The sequence below is a fragment of the Peromyscus californicus genome, unplaced genomic scaffold (assembly GCF_007827085.1).
Source record: "Peromyscus californicus insignis strain IS unplaced genomic scaffold, ASM782708v3 Scaffold_5__1_contigs__length_169319896, whole genome shotgun sequence".
In the NCBI taxonomy this organism is placed as follows: domain Eukaryota; kingdom Metazoa; phylum Chordata; class Mammalia; order Rodentia; family Cricetidae; genus Peromyscus; species Peromyscus californicus.
This window is the reverse complement of record NW_026294573.1, coordinates 134,667,433-134,689,732: the sequence shown is the minus strand read 5'-3', so window position 1 is coordinate 134,689,732 and position 22,300 is coordinate 134,667,433. Positions and strand designations below refer to the sequence as shown.

Below are 22,300 nucleotides of genomic sequence, written 5' to 3'. Positions count from 1 at the left end.
TACTTAGTAATAAAGTTGAAGCTACCTGGAATGAAAAATGAAGTGTAGATGTAATTTTGAACGGTCTTATTAAATAAGAAATACAGAGCCAAATGCAGAGTTAAAAGCCCAGAGATTGAGCAGTAGCCAAGAGCTAAGACTGCCTTCTTAACCCTCGCTGTCCCTGTCGTCCTTCCCCTGAGAAAAGACCTACTTCCTGTGTGTCTGTATTTTTGACTTTCTGTTCTGCCTTCTTATTGGTTGTAAACCCAACCACATGACCTCCTCATCACTGGCTGTCTATACAGACCTCCAGGTCTCTATGGTTGGTATTGAGATTAAAGGCGTGTGTCTCCATGCTGGCTGTGTCCTTGAACACAGAGATCTGCCTGTCATTGTGATCGGGGATTAAGGGTGTGTGCTACCACAGTCAGACTTCTGCTAAATGGCTTGCTGTTAGCTCTGACCCCCAGGCAACTTTATTTATTAACATACAAATAAAATCACATTTCAGCACAAATAAAATATCACCATAATGAAGTTATTACAGCCAGTGTTACTACTATTCTCAGGACTTACTCCAAAAATAGATCAAGAATGCCCAGGACAAATTGTTTGTAGGTTATATAAAGTCTAAAATCTTCAAATAAATCTAGATGATAAAATAATTTAAAATTTGAGCAATATAAAACATACAAAGTATCACTAGTGTAGCACTTTATCAAGATTTGGAGCAGCTTGGCACCCACAGCACTCAGCCTTCCTGGATTACAATTTAGTGGGAAGATACATACAACCATAAGAAATAAGGAAAAGAGCAAGACATGGGAAATGATTAGAAACATGGGCTGGTGGTGAGTATCATGAGGTGTAGACATAGAAAGTTATTGCATGATTACTTGCAGTTCAACACAGAAGAGCAGTCCCTGATCCTGTTTATAAACAAAGTACTTATTATTCCTCCTATTAAACATGACCACTGGTACACACCTGTAATCTCAGCACTTGGAAAGTAGTGAGAAAAATGATAAAGCTGTGTCCAACTCTAATTCAATAGAAAAAAGGCCTACTTAAAAAAAAAAAAAAAATCCCACAAGGACTGAGATGAAAGGTAGAAAAATAAGAAAGCCAGAATGTTTTCTAGCTTCATCGCTATTTTAAAAGAGGTAGAAGGGAACACATCTGTAATTTCTCCCAAGGCTGAGATTTCAAATTTGATTTCAAATTTGAGGCCAGCCTGGACTCTGTTAAAAGAACCCCTTCCTAATTTATATTATCATATGAATTTAATTTGTTTATGGTAAGATTCTTCTTCTGTTTTTTTCTTTCTTTTTTTTTTGAGACAGTCTCATATTACCTACCCAGGCTGGCCTGAAATGAACTATATATTTGAGGATGACTTTGGACTCCTGACCTGCGGAGCTGCAGGCAATACAGGCATGAGCGATTACACCCACTTGGTAAGGTATTTTTACATGCTACAATTTCAGTCTGGAGTACTGGAAAGCTAATCCTGAAAGGCTATGATCCCAACACGATGAGGAGTGCTTTTATTTAACCAGGCAAGAGATCCAAAGATGGGACTAAGGAACCTGACCCACTGCCTCGGACTAAGGAACAGAGGAATACGTTCCACAGTTCGGAGCTAAAAGCCCACTGAACATACCGTAATACTTTAAACCCAAATAAAGAGAAGTTGTGCTGAAAGTCAGGTCACTGCAGCTGCAACTTCACTTGATTTCAAGTGATCATTTCGTCATTGGATGCTGACTTCACTAGCCTGTTCTAAACACTTTGCACATGATTGTTAGGCGGCAGTAACCGAGGCGTCAGGACTTTAGCTTTTTTGATAGGGATTTGATGTACGTATGCAGTCCAGACAGGCGTTGACCATCCATCCCAAGTGCTGGGATTACAAGCAGATGCCGTGACACCGGCACCCAATGGTATTCTAATTTTCCTTAAGAAATCTGTAAAGGTTTTGAATCATCGCAATGGTTTGAAGGGAAATACATTATGGAACAAAATTACAGCATTTGGGAGACAATGTCTTTTATGTGCTGGAAACGAGAAAAAACAACAAAAACCCTCACGAAGTCTCAAAGTACGAAGAAACGTGTTTACTGCGGAGGGTTCCCCTGCTTGTTTCTGGCCGTCTCTCAACAATCGCTCCTTCCCGCAGCACGTCGCGCCTGCCGAGGGGAGCGCGCCACGTCGGCAGGCGTCCGCTCCACCACCCGCCACCGAGACACATCCAGACTGCAGGCACACGACGCGGGCGGGAGTGGACGCAAACACCCGGTCGCCACGACCACCGGTCCGGATCTACGAGGCAAACGGACAACACGCAAAGTCGACCCCGCCGGAGCTCTCGCGGGATTTGCGGGGGCGGGCGGCCGGCTCAGCAAGTCTCGCGTCGTTTGGTCAAGGGGCGGGGCGATCAGCGAGGGGGCGGAGTCCAGCCGAGCTGAGGATGGGGGGCGTTCCCGGGTCGTGTTGACTCCTGCGTGTTTCTTCCGGCGGCGCCTCGCGCATGCGTACCTCTCCGGCGGTGGTGGAGGCCGGGACAGTCCTGCTGCCCCGGTCTGCGGGTCGCGGGGTCGGGCCCCGCCCTTCCGCGCGGGCGCTGGCGGACGCGGTGCCCGGCCTACCGGCTCTGTCTGCGGCGCTCCGCCCGCCGCCGGCCTGCCGCTGCTTTGGCCTGGAGGGCTCCCGCCTACGCAGGTCGTGACGCTGGGACCGAGCTCCGCAGACGGAGCGGGCGCTGCTGCTGTCTGAGCGTCTTCTGCGTCTTCGGTAAGTGCGGTGAGCGTCTGCTGCTTTGGCATTTTAGACACCTGCAGGGAGAATCCATGAGAAGCAGAGCGAGCTGTTTTGCACAGCCGAGGTGTTTTTCATCTTATGTCGTTTATGCGTGTCTATTTTCTTTTTAAAGTCGTGAAACCACAGCTATGCTTTTACAATTCTGAAGAATTTGGGCATGGAGGAGGAGGAATACTCTTAGCAATGGAGTTTGTTTCATTACTAAAGTGTGTGCTTTGTAAGAAAAAAAAAAAAAAAAGAGTTGCCAAACAATGAAAACCCAAGACTCCTGCCCTCTCTTTGGCTCCTGGTCCCCAACCCCAGTGTTTACTCTCCTACTACTCGGGTTAACCCAATTCCAAGTGTATGCAGTCAGCCAGTCAGGATTTTGTCGGTGTATGTAAGGAGTGTGTTTATTGACAAGAACTGTAATCGTATATAGCATATCAATTTCTGGGCCAGTAGTACGGATCCCTCTACTTTTTGTCATACCTTATTTTTTAAATGTCGCTATTGAACATGGACTTCACGCTTTCAATAGCAAGTCACTTAAAAACTGATGGTGTATTTTGTGACTTGAGACATTGTCCTGTAGCCCAGGCTGACCTAGAACTTCCTGTGTAGGGGAAGCTGACCTTGAACTCCTGGCTTCTCCTGCCTCCACCTAGGTGCTGGGATCAAACATGAACTTGCAGTTCCTGGCCTACAAGCTTACCAGCCAGTATTTCGAAACTTAATATGTTGAGACTTTCACAGTATCTAAAGCCACATGTGATACTTTCATATGACGCAGGTCGAATAGTATTTACATAGAGCTCAGTTAGAGTTTACATGAGAGGGAATGACTGCCTAAAGAAGATTATGCAAAGTTTACTTTTATTGCATGTTTTAAAGTTTTAATACCATATGGTAGCATTTAATTCTTTAAAATTGAGGTTAATTTTGATGAGGAAGTATGGTAGAAAAGCAGTGCCTAGAAGTTTGTACTCGAATAAGAAAAAAACACCACAGATTTAAAAATACTTTGCTAGGTGAATCCTAGGGAGAAGTCTGAAAGAGGAAGGATATTGGTACTGCAGGACTTGCTAGTAAATAGGACTGAGAGGTAGCAGGTTCATATTGCAACTAACTTTATTCATTAAAAATGTATTATTGTGCTAATCTTGATGGCTTCGAAGGAAAACTACTAATGTAAACACAGGCAACCATCTTGTTCTAAACAGACCTCTCCTTAAATCATAGACTTAATTATGAGCCTTTTTTTTTTTTTTTAGGAACTGGTCTTAAAAGACATGAAGAGATCTATGGTGTGTCTTAGTTGTTTCTGGCAACAGTATGCTGGTACTGTTTTTTCATAAAGTCCTGATTCTGTGGTCGGTCAGTGGATGTCCCAGTACCTGCCTGTGGCTTCTCTGGAACTGCTCTGCTTTTGCGGTGTGCTGAGTACTAGAACTGCATTTTTGGCTCTACCTTGTCCTGCTGAAAGGAAACCGCTTTATCAAAACTGTCTAAAGAAATAAGTGTAGGAAACTATCATGGTGTTGTTTTAGATGAGGTTTCTGGTGGTTTCATATTAAAATAGCTGAACTTCTGTTAAGTTCAAAAGAATACAAAGAAATAAAATTTGCTTCTTTCTTGGTTAAAAATCTGTAATGGTTGTGTCTTATGGTATATTAATCATTTCATTTACGGCAGGTGTGACTACTGTAGATATAAATAAAGGATGATCGTTAAGTATTTGAGGAAAAACCCATGAATAGTAAAAGATTTGAGCTGTTTTTGCCTGTTAAGGATGACAAGTTTGGAGTGAAGTGTTTGCCATCTATCATCTCTTAGATAGTCTGTATTGGGTATGTCTCATATTTGTGGGACACAGAACTATTTCAGCCTAGGAAAATATTTTTAATAGAATATAAGAAGATCCATTCACTTTTAGTTATTGAAGCAGTGAGGGTCAGGGAATGTGCTTAGTGTGTTCAGAAATTAAGAGGAATGGCTGGTGTTGGAGCTCGGTTGCCTGTCACGCCTGAGGCCCTCCACGATTCCTAGTATCAAAACACAGCAGTCCTGTGGCTGATAGGAAAGCTTGCTTTTTAGTTTAGTGTAAAAATTCTTTTGGGGATATATTCCTTTGAGTAGTCAGAAATAAATCAACTCTGTTTTGGATCCTCTGTGTGTGTGTGTGTGTGTGTGTGTGTGTGTGTGTGTGTGTGTGTGTGTGTGTGTTTTAAACAAAAAGCACAAGGGAGTATATCTCCAATTTAGATTATTATTAATCTTTCTCTTTTTCATCTGGTGTGTGTGTGTGTGTGTGTGTGTGTGTGTGTGTGTGTGTGTGTGTGTGTGTTTAATTTTGTTTTGTTTTGATCAGGGTACAGAATACAAAATTTATTACATACCAAAAAAATGTGAGAGTACTAAAATCCTACTTGGGGATTTAAGAACAGCCATTTCAGATTTCATCAGGAGTTGTTCTTCCAGAGTTGGGATTTGAGGAAGAATCCAAACTGCTGGCAGGGGGTATGAGATTGAGAACTGACTGTCAATAACAATAAAGGTGTTTTAGAAAGATTCCTTAAGAGTCAGATGTGTGGATGCAGACTGAGATGAAGTTACAGTTCTCTTAGTTTTGAGATGCTGGAATAATAATACCTAATTATAAGTATTCTTTATTAGTTGTGTCCTGCTGGGAATTAAATTAGAATAATTAGTAACTTTCAGCACCTTGAAAGTTTTGTTAGACTGTACAGCAATCCCATGTGTGTTCAGTTCATAGCTGAGTTCATAATTGGAAGTTTCACTGCATTTGAAGAGCTGTCCCATGTGAAGTGCTGTGAAGGACTGCATGCTCTACCTGCTCTGCGCCAGCACCTGCAAATGCTCCTGCCTGTCTTGGGTGTCCTTGGCTTTGATTCTCACTTTACTAGCTGTGCCTACTGTCGCCATGCCTTTTTTCCCTTTTTTTGAGAGAGGTTTTCTCCATGTAGTTTTGGAGCCTGTTCTGGCCCCAGTGCTTTTTAAAAACTGAATTTGCATAGTAGCAGACTTTAGCATTGGCCCACAAAAGAATGTCAACTTAAGTTTTACCACACTTTTTTTTTTCTCATGCAATGTTCATTTTTTGATCTTTTTTTCATCTTTATATTTAAAAGTAAGTCCTATGTAAAGACAAGTTCTGACCATCTTGGTGGGTATGGTGGTGGATTCTTCCTGTTCACACTTTAGGTAATGTGATGTTTCCTCCCCACCGTCTGGCCACTGTAATTGATTATGAAGTTCTTGGAAGGAGCAGCCATGTCCTGTGTTATGTCAGAGTGAGTTCAGAATTGACCCTGTGGTTGAAAAACTCCTCTACTTCGACTTGTAAGAAGTATTTCATTTCAGCTGCCACATCTTTGTTTCTGTCTGTTCTGTTTCTCTTTCTTTCCCTGACACGTACACACACACATTACAACATTAGTGGAGTTTTATGTGTCTAACAACTTGATTTTCTTGTTCTAGGTGCGTAGATGATGTGAATTCTTATTCAAATTATTAGGAAATGGTAAATTGCTTATAAAAAATCAGTTTATTTACATATTTGATTTCTTGGTATTATATATAAGTTTGCAGGACATCATTGTTTTGGTATTTGAATTACGCCCACTTCATATTTTCTTCTTTGTGTAATTAGATAGAAAAGATGGAGCAAAATCATGTAGGTTCTATTTTCATTTTGGTATATCTAGAAGCTTCAATCATCTGAATACCAACACAGATTGGATGCTGCATCAGGCTCTGGGTTTCAATCCCTAGGACCACCTTCCCCACCAAAACAACAAATAAACCCAGTAGTTGAACTTATATAGGAAAAGAAAACAAGTTTAAAAGCTGAAATAGAGCAGGGCGGTGGTGGCATACGACTTTAATCCCAGCACTTGGGAGGCAGAGGCAGGTGATCTCTTGAGCTCAAGGCCAATTTGGTCTACAAATCAAGTTCCAGGAAACAGCCAGCAATAAATATATAAGTGAGACCTTATCTTAACCCCACCTCCTCAAAAAAAAAAAAAAGCTGAATTAGACATGTAAGAATGAAACACCTTTGTTTAAATGTAGGGAGACAGGCCATCAGGAGAAAAGCATGGTGCATGTATGTATTTACTTAGTAGATATGTAACCCAGGAGGTGGTACAGATTCAGAGGCCAAGAAAACTAGTTTAATATTTGGGTTTGAAGAATGGATATCCTTATAGAAGTATAATTAGACAAGAGGTGTGATCAGGTGCAGTGATGGAGGAAAAGCCAAGCAAACTTGTCTGCAAAGATTCTTCTTGGTGTCTTTGTACCTTCTGCTTGGTACAGGTGTGTATGCTTGAATGAGGGCAATTGGATCTTTCAGAAAAGATTGGTCAGAATTTCTTTATTGCCAGCTCTGAATACAAGAGGGTAGGAGAGGGTTATGATAAAATGTCCCGATTTGATGACTCACTTTTTGGGGTAGGAACTAAATTTCTATAACCTGCTTTAGGGAAGAGGGATACTTAATTTCTTTGACCTGCTTTGGAAGGAAATAGAGCAGGAGAAATAAGGGTAGGCACTCAGAGGGCCTGCTCCTGAGGCTTTTCCAGTATGTTTTCTGCATTTAAAGTAGTCAGTATATTGAAGCCCCATGCTTTGGGGTATTGTGTTTTTTTTTTTAACTAGAGCAGATGTTTCTTGTTTCTTTTTCTGACCTGATGGCTCATGGCTGGTGAGTGAAGAGTATGGGATCATGTGTCTGTACTTGCTAGAATTTGTGAGAATTAGGGAGAATGAGATGTTAAGAGCTTTCCATGCCAGTTTTTCATTCTGAATGTATTTAGTAGCTCAGTGTTTAGACATATTTAACACCTAGAAACTAGTCACAACTATGTGTTGTAAGCTTGGTCCCCAGTGTGGCATTGTGAGAGGTGATAGGAACTGTAAGAAGTGCCTGGTAGTAGGAAAGTAAGGGAAGTTAAAGATATTTCTGTTTCAGTAGTGCTTTCTCTGCTCATGGGTTGCTAGCGTCATTGCTCAGGCTTTGATATATAAACAAGAAAGATGTTTGTGCACCTTAAGGGTATGAGAGGGGCTGCAGAGACAACTCAGTTGGCAAAGTACTTGTTGCACAAGCATGAGGTGCATTTAGATCCTGAGGATCTGTGTGAAAACCTGGGGCAGTAGTAGCATGCCTGTAACTCAGCCCTGGGGAGGAGATGGGAGGGTCCCAGGGGCTTGTTGGCCAGGCAGTTTAGACTAATTGGTGAGTACCAGGTTTCAGTGAGAGACCCTGCCTCAATAGGGTGGATTGATGAATACACTCTAAATTTACCTCTGGCCATCTTATTCATACATGTGCATGCACAACTCCACATACATGTTCATATATACATGCATCATGCACACCACATACTCTGAAACACACGTAATGCCAGGATCCTCTTGTATGGCAAGGAAGTGAAGAACAATGAATATCAGTATCTTACAAGCAAATGATAAAAGTGGAGTCTGTAATTCTAGTACTTTGGAGGTAGAGGTAGGAAGATTCAGAGTTTGAGTTTGAGACCAGCCTAGGCTCCATAATATCCTGTTTCAATGGAGTAAACTCCCAGACAAGTGGCTGTAGTGATGCTGTGGCAGAAGGTAAATAGTTTTTGATTCCTTCAGACTTGGGGTGCTATAAATGTAGCATATAATTAATGTAAATCACAGCAACTTCTTAGATTCTGTGTCTGGCAGGAAATACCAAGAATTTTAAGGTTCCCCAGGCTATATATTTGTACATATTTATTCATACAAATTTTTTATACCTAATAGTTTGATTTCTTCAATAAAGATTATGGGATGTAGTTGGAAGTTTTCCTGTGTCTCAGCCGGTAGGTGGTCGGGACAAATCTCTCTTACTCGTGTCCTCCAAGTAAGCACACAGAGGCTTATGTTAATTGTAACTGCTCGTCCTTTAGCTCAGGCTTATTACTGACTAGCTCTTACACTTAAATTAACTCATAATTTTTATCTATGTTTAGCCACATGGCTTGGTACCTTTTCTTAGTTATGCCTTGACATCTTGCTTCCTCTGTGTCTGGCTGGTGACTCCTGGCTCTGCCCTTCCTCTTCCCAGAATTCTCCTCACCTGCTTGCACTGCCTATACTTCCTGCCTGGCTACTGGCCAGTCAGTGTTTTATTTACCAACCAATCAGAGCAACACATATTCATAGCATACAGAACAACATCCCACAGCAATGGGATATTTTCTTTTCTTTTTTTTTTTTTTAATAAATAGGGATTTGAAGGTTTTTCTGGTAGATATAAAAAATTAGCTTTTTTACTTTTTTTTTGAGACAAGGTATCAGGTATCTCAGGCTGGCTTCAAACTCCCCATGTAGTAGAGAATGACCTTGAACTTGTGGTAGTCCCCCTCACCTCTGCTTCCTGGTGTGTTAAGTACAGGTGTGCCCTTCCACCACTTAGGTAGTGTTTGGGATTGAGCTCAGGGCGTCATCCGTGCCGTATGAGTACTTTACCAACTGAGCTGTATCCCAGCCCATAAAAATCAGTTTGTAAAAGATTTTTAATTAGAGTGCTATGTATATATGTCTTGATTTAGTCCATATGGTTAAGTTTGTTTGTTTGTTTGTTTAAGATATGGGTCGTTTGTGCTTATATACTTTGAACCTCTATTCTTTCATTTCTCCTTTTGATATAGGGTCTCACTGAAGTTCTTGCTGGCCTGGAACTCCCTGTGTAGAGCAGGCTGACTTCAACCTCACAGATCACCTACCTCGGTCTCTCCTGCTAGGCTCAAAGGCAGACGCCACCATGCCTGGCTTCTTTGCTTTTCTTATAATCACCTATTCTGTAGTAGACATTGTAAATAACATAGTAAATCAAAGGGCATTTGTTCAGTTTTGCTTCCACATCGTATGCTGGTTGGGAGTCTTAGAAGAAATATTGGAAAGTATAAAGAAGTCACAAATGATTGGAGCAGTGTTACAGTCCAGGGGTAGCATGCCAGGTAATTGTGAGGAACCTCTACTAACGAAAAGCTCAGCTTGACATTTAGCTCCCATATAAGACAAATAGTGATTATAGAACTATGCAAAGTGAGCACTCAAATTTTCCTTGATGTGGAACTTGGTGCATGAGGAAATGGTGCTTCCAGAGTCCAGGCTGTGCTGAAGCCTTCAGCTGACATCAGGAAAATTTCTGCACATGCATGGTCAGCCACTTGGTGGCTTAGTGTTAGGTAGATGGATCAGTGTTCTGCTGTCGTTGTACTCAGTACCTGTCTGTATCTTGCCATAAGTTTAGTAGGAGGAAATATTTAGAAATTCTTTAGCTCCAAAAACTGGTTTATGATATTTGGGGAGGACAGTTTATTTCATCCCCGTAACTCCTGGTACTTTCAGTTTTCATTAGTGTATTTTATGTGTGTCTGTGAGTGTGTGTGTGTGTGTGTGTGTGTGTGTGTGTGTGTGTGTGTACACAGTCTTACTCTATGGTCTAGGCTTGTAGCCCTAACACTCAAATTCACTGTTTACCTGCCTTATGGTCTAAATGCTGAGATTACAGGTGTGTCCCACCATACCCAGCTCATCGTTTCTAGATTGTATGTATGTATGTATGTATGTATGCATGTATGCATGCATACATGCTTTGGGTTTTTGAAATGGTCTCATGAAGCCCAGGCTGGCATTGACAGACTATGAAGCTGAGCATGATTTTCACCTTCCAGTCTTGTTGATTCTATCTCTTGAGTGCTGGGTACAGGCATGGTTTATATGACACTAGAGATTTCCTCCAGGCCTTCAGGCTAGATAGGTGAGTACTCCACCAGCTGACTACATCTGCAACCGCTAGAGTCAGTTTTCATATTCACACATAAGAACAAATTTTGGAAAACAAAAGTAATCAGTAGGACTTTAGTGTCAAGAAAAGCATGCAGTAGTTTCTGATGGCTTGACATGCATGGTAAATCCTATCCTAAAAGAGTTACTTCTAAGGCCGGGTGGTGGTGGCGCACGCCTTTAATCCCAGCACTCGGGAGGCAGAGCCAGGCGGATCTCTGTGAGTTCGAGGCCAGCCTGGACTACCAAGTGAGTTCTAGGAAAGGCGCAAAGCTACACAGAGAAACCCTGTCTCGAAAAACCAAAAAAAAAAAAAAAAGAGTTACTTCTAAGTACTTCTAAGCCATTTTAATGGGATTGATTTCCTTTCCTGAAAATAGAGTGCTTTGAACTCATTCTTTTGTGAACCAGAGAAATTAAAAATGTAAAGACATTTCCACAGTGGTTGGTATAGATATCTGTGTATCATAACTGGTTATGAAATTGTCTTGGCTCTTAAAAAGGACCAGTGAAATCACTGCTTCAGTAGCTGAAATGCCTCATTACTTAAAACGAGGAAGAAGTTTGCTTTTTTTCTATTAGGAACTTGTGTTACAAGTATTTAGTAATCACTGGTTTTATTGTATCGCAGAATCACTTAACAAAGTATATGTAGTTAGCACTAATTAAATGTGTGTACACGTATACATGCGCACACACACACACACACACACACACACACACTCACACACTCACACACACTGCACAGAGTACAGTGGAAATAGCCTTCCCCACTGTGCTTCAGGAAAAAATGACCGTTTCTATGTGAGTGGCAGTTCCTGGAATTGAGGCCCTGATTCTTTTGGTATTGTTTCCCTGGTGACACTTTGACCTTACTGTAGGGGAGACCATTCAGACTTGTGACTTCCACAATTACAAAATAACAGACTTGGGATTTAATCCATTAAGTTCTTTGTAGTTCATTAAGGCAGTCATAGAAAACTATTGTTACTAAGTATATTGTAAACATTTTATTCCTTAGGGAAGTGAATGGTCCATGATGCTTTAAATTGGGAGAACTATAAGATTATCTTCAAGATTATCTTTGTTATAACCTAGCAAAAATTGTTATGGGTAGTGATGGAGACTTTTATCAAAGCCACTGGGAATAATTACAGAGAATAGATGATGTGAAAGGTGAGGAGCTAGGTAGGACAGTTTGGTTTTCGATACACTAAATATGAAGCGCACAGTGGGGATCCACCTTCCCAATGAATTAATCTAGAAATTTAGTAATTACATTGGAATATTTGTCCAGTCAGTAAACCAGAAGAAGTAGTTGTTCTGCCCTAAAATCTTCCAGACCAGTGGTTCTCAACCTCCCTAATGCTGTAACCCTTCAATACAGTGGTCCCCAGCTCCCTAATGTTGAGACCCTTTAACAACAGTGGTCCTCAGCCTCCCCAATGCTGTGGCCCTGTAGCACAGTGGTTCTTGGCCTCCCTAATGCTGCAATCCTTCAATACAGTCAGTGGTTCTCAGCCTCTCTAATGCTGAGACCCTTTAATACAGTTCCTTGTGTTGTGGTGAGTCCCAACCATAAAATCATTTGGTTGCTACTTCAAACTGTTATGAATCATAATGTAAATATTCTCGGAGATAGAAGTTTGCCCATGGTATCTGGACTCAAGGTTGAAAACCATCTCTGTTGGAGACTCTGTTGGAGGTTAAAAAACAACAAAGAAACAACCAACTAACCAACCAAACCAACCAACCAACAAAAGACCCACAGCTGCTTAAATGGCCTTTCTGGCCAGATGGAAGCTACAGTTCTTGTGAATTTCCTATGAGGAGTCATCCCAGTTTGGAGGGGAAAGTTTGTTCTGGAGGAAATTGTGCATATTCACTCTTCTTAGAGAAAAACCTATCTTGTGAGCTGTAGGTATGTAACAATACATTTCTACCCTGGACAGCCAGCTTTTAAAAATAGATAACTAATATGCAGCAATGTTACTACAAGGTATGTTTCTTTTTAAGTTGCTGTCTTTAAGCATGTTGTTTTAATCAGGGATGGTGGTTTCTGCCTGTAACCTCAGCACTGGGGGAGCAAAGAGGAAGATAGTCACAAGTTTGAAAGTTTGAGACCAGCCTGGTTTACGTAAGTGCTTTTAGGGAGCTAGGGCTCTAAATCAAGACCCTGTTTCAGAAACAAAAACAAAAAGAATACCCCAAACTCCTTATTATTTTTGGTTTCTCTGAAACACAATGCTTTCTCACCGAGAACAAACAAATAGAACACACCCCAATGTGTGATAATAGACTTTCTGGCACTTAGCACACATCCATGGAGTTTGTTTTTTGTCTGTTCTTTTTGTCTGTCAACTTAGCATGTCACAAGAAACTTGTCACATTAGATGTTACTGTTGTTTATGATTGGCATTTGTGTCAAGAATTTAGCATTGCCAAATTCCCTGTTCCTTTTCTCCTTTGAGATTTCTATTTTTGGTCTGCCTGTTTCATTGTTTTATTTGTCCTTATGCAGTTGTGTTAATGATTAGGGAGGTCTGTAGAGGAGACATAGGCAGCAGAAAAATCATGTACTTTAGCTAATACTGTTCAAGCTGACTGTCACTTGACTAAGCTATCTTTCTGAAATCTGACAGAACGTGCTTTCTGAATTAGAGCTTCGTGATTCAGTGGGTGGCTGCTGCTCTCGTACCCTTAGTAACTCTGGGCACCTCCCTTTCCAAGATCAGAATAGATAGACAGCTTTTTTAAAGATGGAAGCTGGTAACAGGTGTTTAGAACTCTGCCAGGATCTGAGGCAAACCCTTAGTTAAGTTTTAACAAGACAAAGGGAGTGCTTGTTTGTAGTAATTAAATCAAACTGGGGGTTGTGGATGCTTTGTCTGGCCAGGTGTTAAGCCAGGTGTTAGTTGCATCTTCCTTTCTTGAAAAGCCTGATCACTGCCCCCATAGTTATCATTCTGGTTTCAGGGTTCTGTTTCTCTGGTCCCAGACAAGGAAGACGAGAAATAGTAATTTGAACAAAGATTATTTGGAGAATTTCTTATTTTAAGGAATTGGCTAATATGAGAGTGCTGAGGGGTTAGGGGCATACACTTAAGATGGAGACAGGAGGATCAGGAGCATAAGACAACCCTTGTCGGTGTAGAGTTGGAACTATCTTGGATTACATGGAACTCAGTCAAGATGGGTGCAGCAGAAAGGAGCAAGAGAGAGATGTTGGGACAGCCAAAAGTACTTTTTTTTTTTTAAAGATTTATTTATTTATTATGTATACAGTATTCTGCCTGCATGTGTCCCTGCAGGCCAGAAGAGGACACCAGATCTCATTACAAGTGGTTGTGAGCCACCATGTGGTTGCTGGGAATTGAACTCAGGACCTTTGGAAGAACAGTCGGTGCTCTTAACCACTGAGCCATCTCTCCAGCCCCCTTATTTGTTTTTTGAGACATAGTGCTTTGTAGCCCAGGCTGGCCTCATACTCCTGGCTATCCTCTGGCTGACAAGCAGGTGGAGGCATATGTGGCTCAAATCTGCCTCAAGTTGGGGGTTGTGGTTGAACACCCAAGCAAGAAGCTAACCCAGGGGTTGAGCTCTAGGCCTTGCAGACATTGTGTCTTGGCTGATTGGATGCATTCTGAGTAGAATTTGCCAGGAATTTACCTATGGTAGTAGCAGAAACAGTTGTTCATAGAGATAATTTGCTGAAGATTTCCTTCTGCATACTTCACAGGGAAGGATGTAGGGGAACCTTGTGGGCTTTGGTGTGTTGTGGGAGGCTGATGTTTGAAAAGCCTGCCAAGTCTGCTTCCCTAACCAGGAAGCAAAGCCCTTTGCCTCCTGCAGTATCTTCAGTGCTATCTGCTAAACATTAACTACTAGTTAACATTAATGTTGGAAATAGTGTATTTTTCCTTTTGTCTAATGCACTGGTTCTCAACCTTCCTAATGCTGTGACCCTTTAATATAGTTCCTCATATTGTGGCGACCCTGAACCATAAAATTATTTTCCTTGCTGCTTCGTAACTGTAATTTTGGTACTGTTGTGACTCGTAATGTGACTGTTTTTGGAGATATAGGTTTGCCACAGGGGTTGCGACCCACAAGTTGAGAACCACTTATTGAATTCCCAGTTATTTAGAATGAGGTAACATGTTCCTGCTCTAGGCTCTCTTTGGAACATAGCTTTTGTACCTTTTGCTTCTGGGTAGAGTTATGTTGGACTCCTTTTGATTTAGAGGCCAGTTTCTCCTTTGCATTAGGCTGTTCCTATTCACCTTATCTACAGCTTATTTCTTGTTTGCTCCTGTATACCCACACATAAAAATGTGAAAATAGTCATAGTATTAGGGCATTACTTTTTTTTTTTTAAGATTTATTATGTATACATACAATGTTCTGTCTGTATGTATGCCTGCAGGCCAGAAGAGGACGCCAGATCTCATTATAGATGGTTGTGAGCCACCATACAGTGGCTAGGAATTGAACTCAGGACCTCTGGAGCCATCTCTCCAGTCAGGGCATTAGTTTTATCTTTTCCCTTTTATTTAATCAATAAGATTAAAAGCTCTCTCTGTATCACTGGAAGGTACTACACCTATCCTTGAGTTATTTTTAACAAAAAGTGTTTTGTTGTTTTATAAACAACACACAAAAAGCATTTCATCTCTCAATACCACTTTTTGTGGCTTTTATTTTACAGTGAATTGAAAAGATGCTGTAGCCAGTTGGTTCTGTCAGTATGACCCTGAATGAGTAGTTTTACCAGAGAGGGCAAACTATTACAGTTAAAACATTTATTTTATTTTTTATTTTATTTTATGTGTGTATGGATGTTTGCCTGTCTGTGCATGATGTGTGCCTGGTGCCTGCAGAGGTCAGAATAGGGTGTCAAATACCCTAGAACTGGAGTTACAGATGGTTGTGAGCCATCATGTGGGTGCTGGGAATCCAACCTCTGAGCCCTACCTTCAGTCCAAATTATATTTTCTCCCTTTGTTATTTTTCTTGATCTGCTTTTCAGAAATGTTAAAGTACTCTCTTTTGGTTTATACACACAGAGAAGTAAATGGGTCATAGCTTTTCCTTTGTGGTGCAATTGATTTCAAAGTTCAAGAGAGCAGTTTCAAATGTTCATAGTGACTATTATTAACATAGTCTCATGTTACTGCTATTTTCACCATAATTCAACAACAAAGAATCCATGTGCCATAAGAAGCTCTTGTGATCTAAAGAGGTAGGTGAAAGGAAAGACTCAGAAAGTAGAAACTGTACTTGTCTTTGTTGTTTTCTGAACACATTTTACATCTGCACTTTCCTGTAAGTTGTGTATATTCTTTATGCTTAATTTATAGAACTCCAATATTGTACTTCTGTGAAATCTTTTGAATTTCTTTTCTCTTTGTATTTAAGTGTATGTCTATGTGTACCTTTTGCTGATGATAATGATCAACTTGTGAGCTGGAGGACACAGAACTGCTAATTCTTCTACTTGTTTTGGGAGCCCTTACATTTCCACAGCAGTCTTTCATTGCTCACATATAAACCCCGAAAACTACTTACAACTTTAACTGTGTTAACATAAACACTGCTCTTGCTTCCAAGGAACAGTAGGGAGTTTATTCTGAGCCAAATGTGAGTGACGTTGCCCCATAAATGTGAATTTGAACAATGTACTCCATTGTAAAATAGCTGCACAATTTTGTACTAAATTCATTGGTGAGGGGCATTGAACTCTAATAGATTAGGAGAATCTTACAACATTGTTAGTTTTTTGGTGGAAGCTAGTAGGCTGCTAAGTTTAATGGTTTGTTTAATGTTTTACATAGTGTCAGAAGAATGTTAAGTCAGATACAGAGCCTGATAACTGCCTTAGAGTTTCCATGGCTGTGATGAAACACTATGACCAAAAGCAACTTTGAGGGGAAAGGGCTTATTTTACTTAATCTTTCATCAAAAGCAGGAACTAAAGGGCAGGTACTCAAGTAGAGTAGGAACTGGGAGGCTGAAGCTGAGGCGTTCTGCTTACTGGCTTGTTCTTGAGGCTTGCTCAACCTGCTTTCTGAATGCAGAACTGCCAACCCAGGGATGGCACCACCCACAATGGCCTGGGCCTTCCCTGGTCAATCACCAATTAAGAAAATGCCCCATGGCTTTGTTGCAGACAGTCTGAGAGTGGTATTTTCTCAGTTAAGATTTCCTCTTTCCAGGTGACTCCAGTTTGTATCATCTTGACAAAAAAGTAACCAGCGTATGCTTGTAGGCGAATTTCTAAACAATCTTATTCAATAAGAAGCACAGAGCCAATACAGGGGTAATAGCCGAAGAGATCAGAGAAATAGCAAATAGCCATGACTAGCCTTAGCTTACCACCATGTAGTAGCTTCCCCAGAGAGACCTTCCTGTCTAACCTGTGGTTTTATTGCCTTCCTGTTCTGCCTTCTCATTGGCTCTAAGCCCAGCCACTGTGTGTCTCATCACTGTGTGTCTATACAGACCTCCCAATCTCTATGGTTGGTACTGGGATTAAAGGCGTGTATCACCACATTGGCTGTGTCCTTGAACACACAGAGACTCTGCCTGCCATGTGATCAGATTAATGGTGTGTGTGCTACCATGGCCTGATTTCTGTTTATGGCTTGTTATAACCTCTCATCTCCAGGCAAACTTCATTTATTAACATACAAATAAAATATCACCACATTTCCCCTTTTTATTCTAATAAAAAGAAAAAAGAAAAGTTAAAACTAATATAAGAAAAACTATATACAATAAGTACAATAACTATATACAATATATACAAGCAATAAATACATCAACAATTTCTAGTCCATTTGCAATTGACAAACTCAGAGAAAATATTCCATTATTTATCCTATTTTATTATAACTATAATTCTTGCTTGGTAATTGTTTTGTTATATGTAATTTTACTAGGTTAAAGTTAAAACCTTCCTTTTTGAAAAAAAAAGAAAAGGAGAAGTGCTATGGATATCACTCTGTGTGCTGTGAATGTGTTGCTCTGATTGATTAATAAATAAAATGCTGATTGGCCAGTAGCCAGGCAGGAAGTAAAGTATAGGCGGGACAAGCTGAGAAGAGAATTCTGGGAACAGGAAGGCTGAGTCAGGAGTTGCCAGCCAGACACAGAGGAAGCAAGATGTAAAGGCAGAACTGAGAAAAGGTACCAAGCCATGTGGCTAAACATAAATAAGAATTATGGGTTAGTTTAAATGTCAGATGTAGAGCTAGTCAGTGGTAGGCCTGAGCTAATGGCTGACCAGTTTTAATTAATATAAGCCTCTGTGTGTTTACTTGGGTCCAAGTGGCTGCAGGACTGGCAGGTGAGAGAGATTTGTCCTGACCATGGACCAGATGGGACACAGGAAAACTTCAGCTACATATGCTAATGTGTGTACACTGCTATAGCTTGCTCAATTGGAGTAACTGTTGTTATTAATTATTATTGTATTATTAATACAATACTTTCTTTTCTTCTGTTTTCACATACTAGCTGAGACCTATGAGATAATAAATTTTGTTTCCTAAATTTGGGCATCTAGCAAGTTGTAGAATAAGGGCTCTAAGCTAGATACACATCGCATAATAATTGTTATTTTAAATGTGGTTTGTTTTTTATTTATGTAGAAATGAGTGCTTTCTGTTAGAACATAATTAACAGAAAACTTGATAGGAAGTTATAATCTGATACACTTACATTTATTTAATACAACAGTTCTCAACAGGTTGAGAACCCTTTGGGGGTCAAATGACCCTTTAACAGAGGTTGTCTAAGATCATCAGTAAACAGATATGTACATTATAATTCATAACAGTAGCAAAATTACAGTTATGAAGTAGCAACAAAAATAATTTTATGGTTAGGGGTCACCACAGCGTGAGGAACTGTTATTAAAGGGTGGCAGCCTTAGGAAGGTTGAGAACCACTAGTCTAATAGGTCTAGCAAATTAGTAAAGATATATTCCTATTAACATAAATTTTGCCAAATTTTTGCCAAACTTACATTTGCTGAGTGTTGTGACTCTACCATAACCTGTATGGATATAGTTGAGATATACTTAATAAATTGAAGTAGATCTTTTTTTTTTTTTGGAGCTTGATAATCCAGAAATTTTCTATACAATTTTAACAGAATTAAACAAACAAACAAAAAGCAGTAAAAGAGTGGCTTCCTGTTACAGCTTCTGTGATAACACACACAAACACACACACACACACACACACACACACACACACACACACACACACAGTTTTAAGAAATTAAAAGAGTAATTGGGACTTGTCACCTTATATTCCTATGTTCTACTGTTTGACTAGGCCTTCTCTTATATTAGGATACCTTCCAATGACGTGCAAAGATTGGATTTTCTATTTTATACCTAATAAACTTCCTAATTGTGATCTTGGACAAAGCAACTGCTAGTTAGCTCAATTTGGTTCGAGGACTCTTGGAATTGAGCTTAGCTTTGGGTGTGTGCTCTCTGAATCTTTACCGGGCATTGTTCCTGAAGCATAAATAGGAAGTCAGTTTTGTTTGTTGGATAAGAAAACTGGCAAAATATTTCTATGCAAAACACTTCAAATATCCACATAAAAAGCAAAATCTAATATCTTTACTATTTATTTATTTAAAAATTTTGCTTTCCTTTTTTCATTTTAAAAATTGTATCCTTTCAGAAACTGTTTTAAATAACTTTCATTGAAAACACACTCAGAATTTTAAAGTGCACCATTAAGAGTAGTTTTTGTCAAACAGTTTACTGTTGGTTTGAAGACCAGTCAAATTAATACAAAATAATTCTTTTTACAGGGACAATAATTTTCTAGAACAAAGACAAAATCATCTGAAATTCTTTCCTTAGTGAGCCTGTGTTCTCAAATTACTGGATCAGTCTTGTAGAAGATACTAAAAACACAGTAGACAGCTGCTGAGGTAGAAAGCTCATGTGGTGTCACATCCCCTTAATGATCCCAGCATTTTGGAGGCAGAGGCAGAGAGGCGAAGGCATCTCTGTGAGTCTTGAGGTCCACCTGATCTATATATTGAGTTCTAAGACAGCTAGGGCTACATAGTGAGACTCTACTTCAAAAAATAAATAAATAAATAGCTTTGACAAACATTTTGATTGTTAAGTGAGAGTTTTCTAAATGAATATCATTTGAGCAGAGTCATTAAACTACTGATGATAAATTCATCTTTTAAGATGACTTTCTTATCAGTTAGCTTTAAAGCCTGAAGCATTATTACAGTCTCATACCACGTCGAGCCCATAACTGTAATTCCAGCTCCACGAAATTTAGTGTCCTCTTCTGGCCTCTAGGTACCTGTACTCATATGGCAGAACACAGATATATACATATGTACATAAATAAAGATAAATCTTTAAAAAACAGCCGGGTGGTGGTGGCGCACGCCTTTAATCCCAGCACTTGGGAGGCAGAGCCAGGCGGATCTCTGGGAGTTTGAGGCCAGCCTGGGCTACCAAGTGAGTTCCAGGAAAAGACGCAAAGCTACACAGAGAAACCTTGTCTCGAAAAAAAAAAAAAAAAAAATCTTTAAAAAAACATAGTTTGTGTTTATCATTGAATATCAAGTTAATTTGATGTTTTTTGTAAGCCAATAGTGAACAGCTTAGTCGTTGATTTCCTTCGTAATTCTTTATAATTTGCCTATCTCAGTAAGAAAAATATTTTCTCTGGTGCAGTTGCCACCAAACTCAAAGCTGCCTTGGTCCATGATGCCAGGGACAGTAGCTCTCTGGGTTTTAGAGTTCTTTGTTTATCTCTGCAGACATTGTGTTCTCTTGGGTTACATTCTCGTTTGCACTGGAGCCTGCTGAGCTTTGTCTCCTTTTTTGCAGAAAAGTTGCAGCTAGGAGCAGTAATTGGCTCCTCCTTTCAGGGAGCTCAGGGAGAAGGAAAGTGAGTCAGCATCCATTCTGTTCTCCTCCCACCCTGCTACATCTGTCTGCATCTGTCTACTTTCCACCTACTTTGACTTGTCAGCACTTAACCCTCCACAAGATATCCCCAAGCAGCCCCAAAGATACCCTAATGATGTATGGACCCTCAGCAGTTCTTCTGTACACGAAATGGATTTAATCCACAGCTCTAAATTTGGGAAGAATAGCACGATTTCCCAAATCCTTTTAGATGAAAATGTGTGAACAGGAGCTTTGTTTCCCATCCTCCCAACACTAGAGAGAAGATGCTGAAGAGAAAAATCAGCATTTAGTGACTTGTAAATGATGACTTTCTTATCAGACATAACTGCTAACTGCTTCAAATATTGAGTCCTTTGTTCTGTCACTTCTTTCTCTTTGCATTTTCTTTGATTTTATTGTTTAACAGGATTTAAGCACTTCCAAAACTTTTTCTTCTTCGTGGAAGAGAAAAATGGCAAGAGGGGACAGTGCAAGTTGTGACCAAAGTAATAGAAATACCAACGTGTGGGCACCTGTGCAGAGGAGACTCAACTGTGTTAGCTGGCAAGACAGTAGGGAAATTTGAGCCAGAAGGGTCCTGGGAAACAGTGCCCCACTCACAGGTGTGGAAATGACACCCCAGAGACTTGCTGAGTTGACACTGCCCACAGACAGGTGTTGTTTTTGAGGTGTATTTGACACGTTTTCCTTTGAGATGATTACTATAGAATTAACAAATGACACTTATATAGTACTGACTTTTTAATACTGTGCAAGTTAGAGGATTATTATTGAAACATCAAAATAGCCATTTTAATACAGACAAAACAAGCTTTGGTGTAATCAGTTCACGTTCCCGTTATGGTAGAGCATGATGCCTTTGGATTTTGGAAGACTATTTGATGACATGAAAATATATGTTTTATTAAATGAGAATCCTAAATGAAGTGTGGTGATCTATGTTCCCTTTTGTTAATAAGATAACTTAAAAATAGACTTGGAAGCTTGAGGACCATTTTATTAGTATTTGAGGAAAAACAGCAGTACAGATGAGCTGCAAATCTTACAGCTGTGGAGAGGAGGGAGGTGGAGAAAAGGAGGAGAGAAAGTCATGGCTTTTGAGTTAGGGTGCAAGAAAGCAGGCATGGCATGTTCTGTAAGTGCATAGCAAGAGGTGGGGAGAATGAGTAAGAAAGTCCAGAGTGTCAGAAAAAGCATGCTTTGGCTTTTAGAAAAAGGCATAGAAATAAAGAGAAGGGAAACTTATGCTTTCTGGATTTAGAACTCAAAATGTGGGCAAACTTACCAGTGAAGATGGCATCAGAGGAGCCAAAAGGGAAGTTTAGGTTCATTTTATTATGAGGATCTCCCATTTCCCATCTCCTTAGCATGTCTTCAGTTAAATCATCTTTTCTGTTGGGGTGGATGGAGGATTAACTCCTGGCCAGGTGATTGACAGGCTCAGTCAAGATTAAAAAGTTTTTTTTCAAGACAGCGTTTTCTCTCTTGTAGTCCTGGCTGTCCTGGAACTCGATCTATAGACCAGATTGGCCTGCCTGCCTCTGCCTCCAAGTACTGGGATTAAAGGAATACACCATCACCACCATTTCAAGATTAGTTCTTTTTCTTGACTTGTTTTGCTTTGTTTTTTGTTTTGTTTTGTGTCCCGCCCCCCACTCCGACAGGGTTTCTCTTTATCCCTTGCTGTCTTGGAACTTACT

The 22,300-nt window shown here is 40.2% G+C and overlaps 1 protein-coding gene across 4 annotated transcripts in view; it reads left to right on the top strand.

Moving 5' to 3' along the window:
• Positions 1 to 2,496: 2,496 nt before the first annotated feature.
• Pcmtd1 (protein-L-isoaspartate (D-aspartate) O-methyltransferase domain containing 1) overlaps positions 2,497 to 22,300 on the top strand; it is an 81,289-nt gene continuing 61,485 nt past the window's right edge. For 2 of the 4 annotated variants that reach the window (XR_008214017.1, XM_052718777.1), the window contains exon 1: positions 2,666 to 2,775. The gene's annotated coding sequence lies outside the window, so the exon portion shown is untranslated. Of the gene's footprint in view, positions 2,776 to 22,300 lie in introns of all 4 variants that reach the window. The other 2 variants (XM_052718781.1, XM_052718780.1) reach the window with 2 other exon arrangements.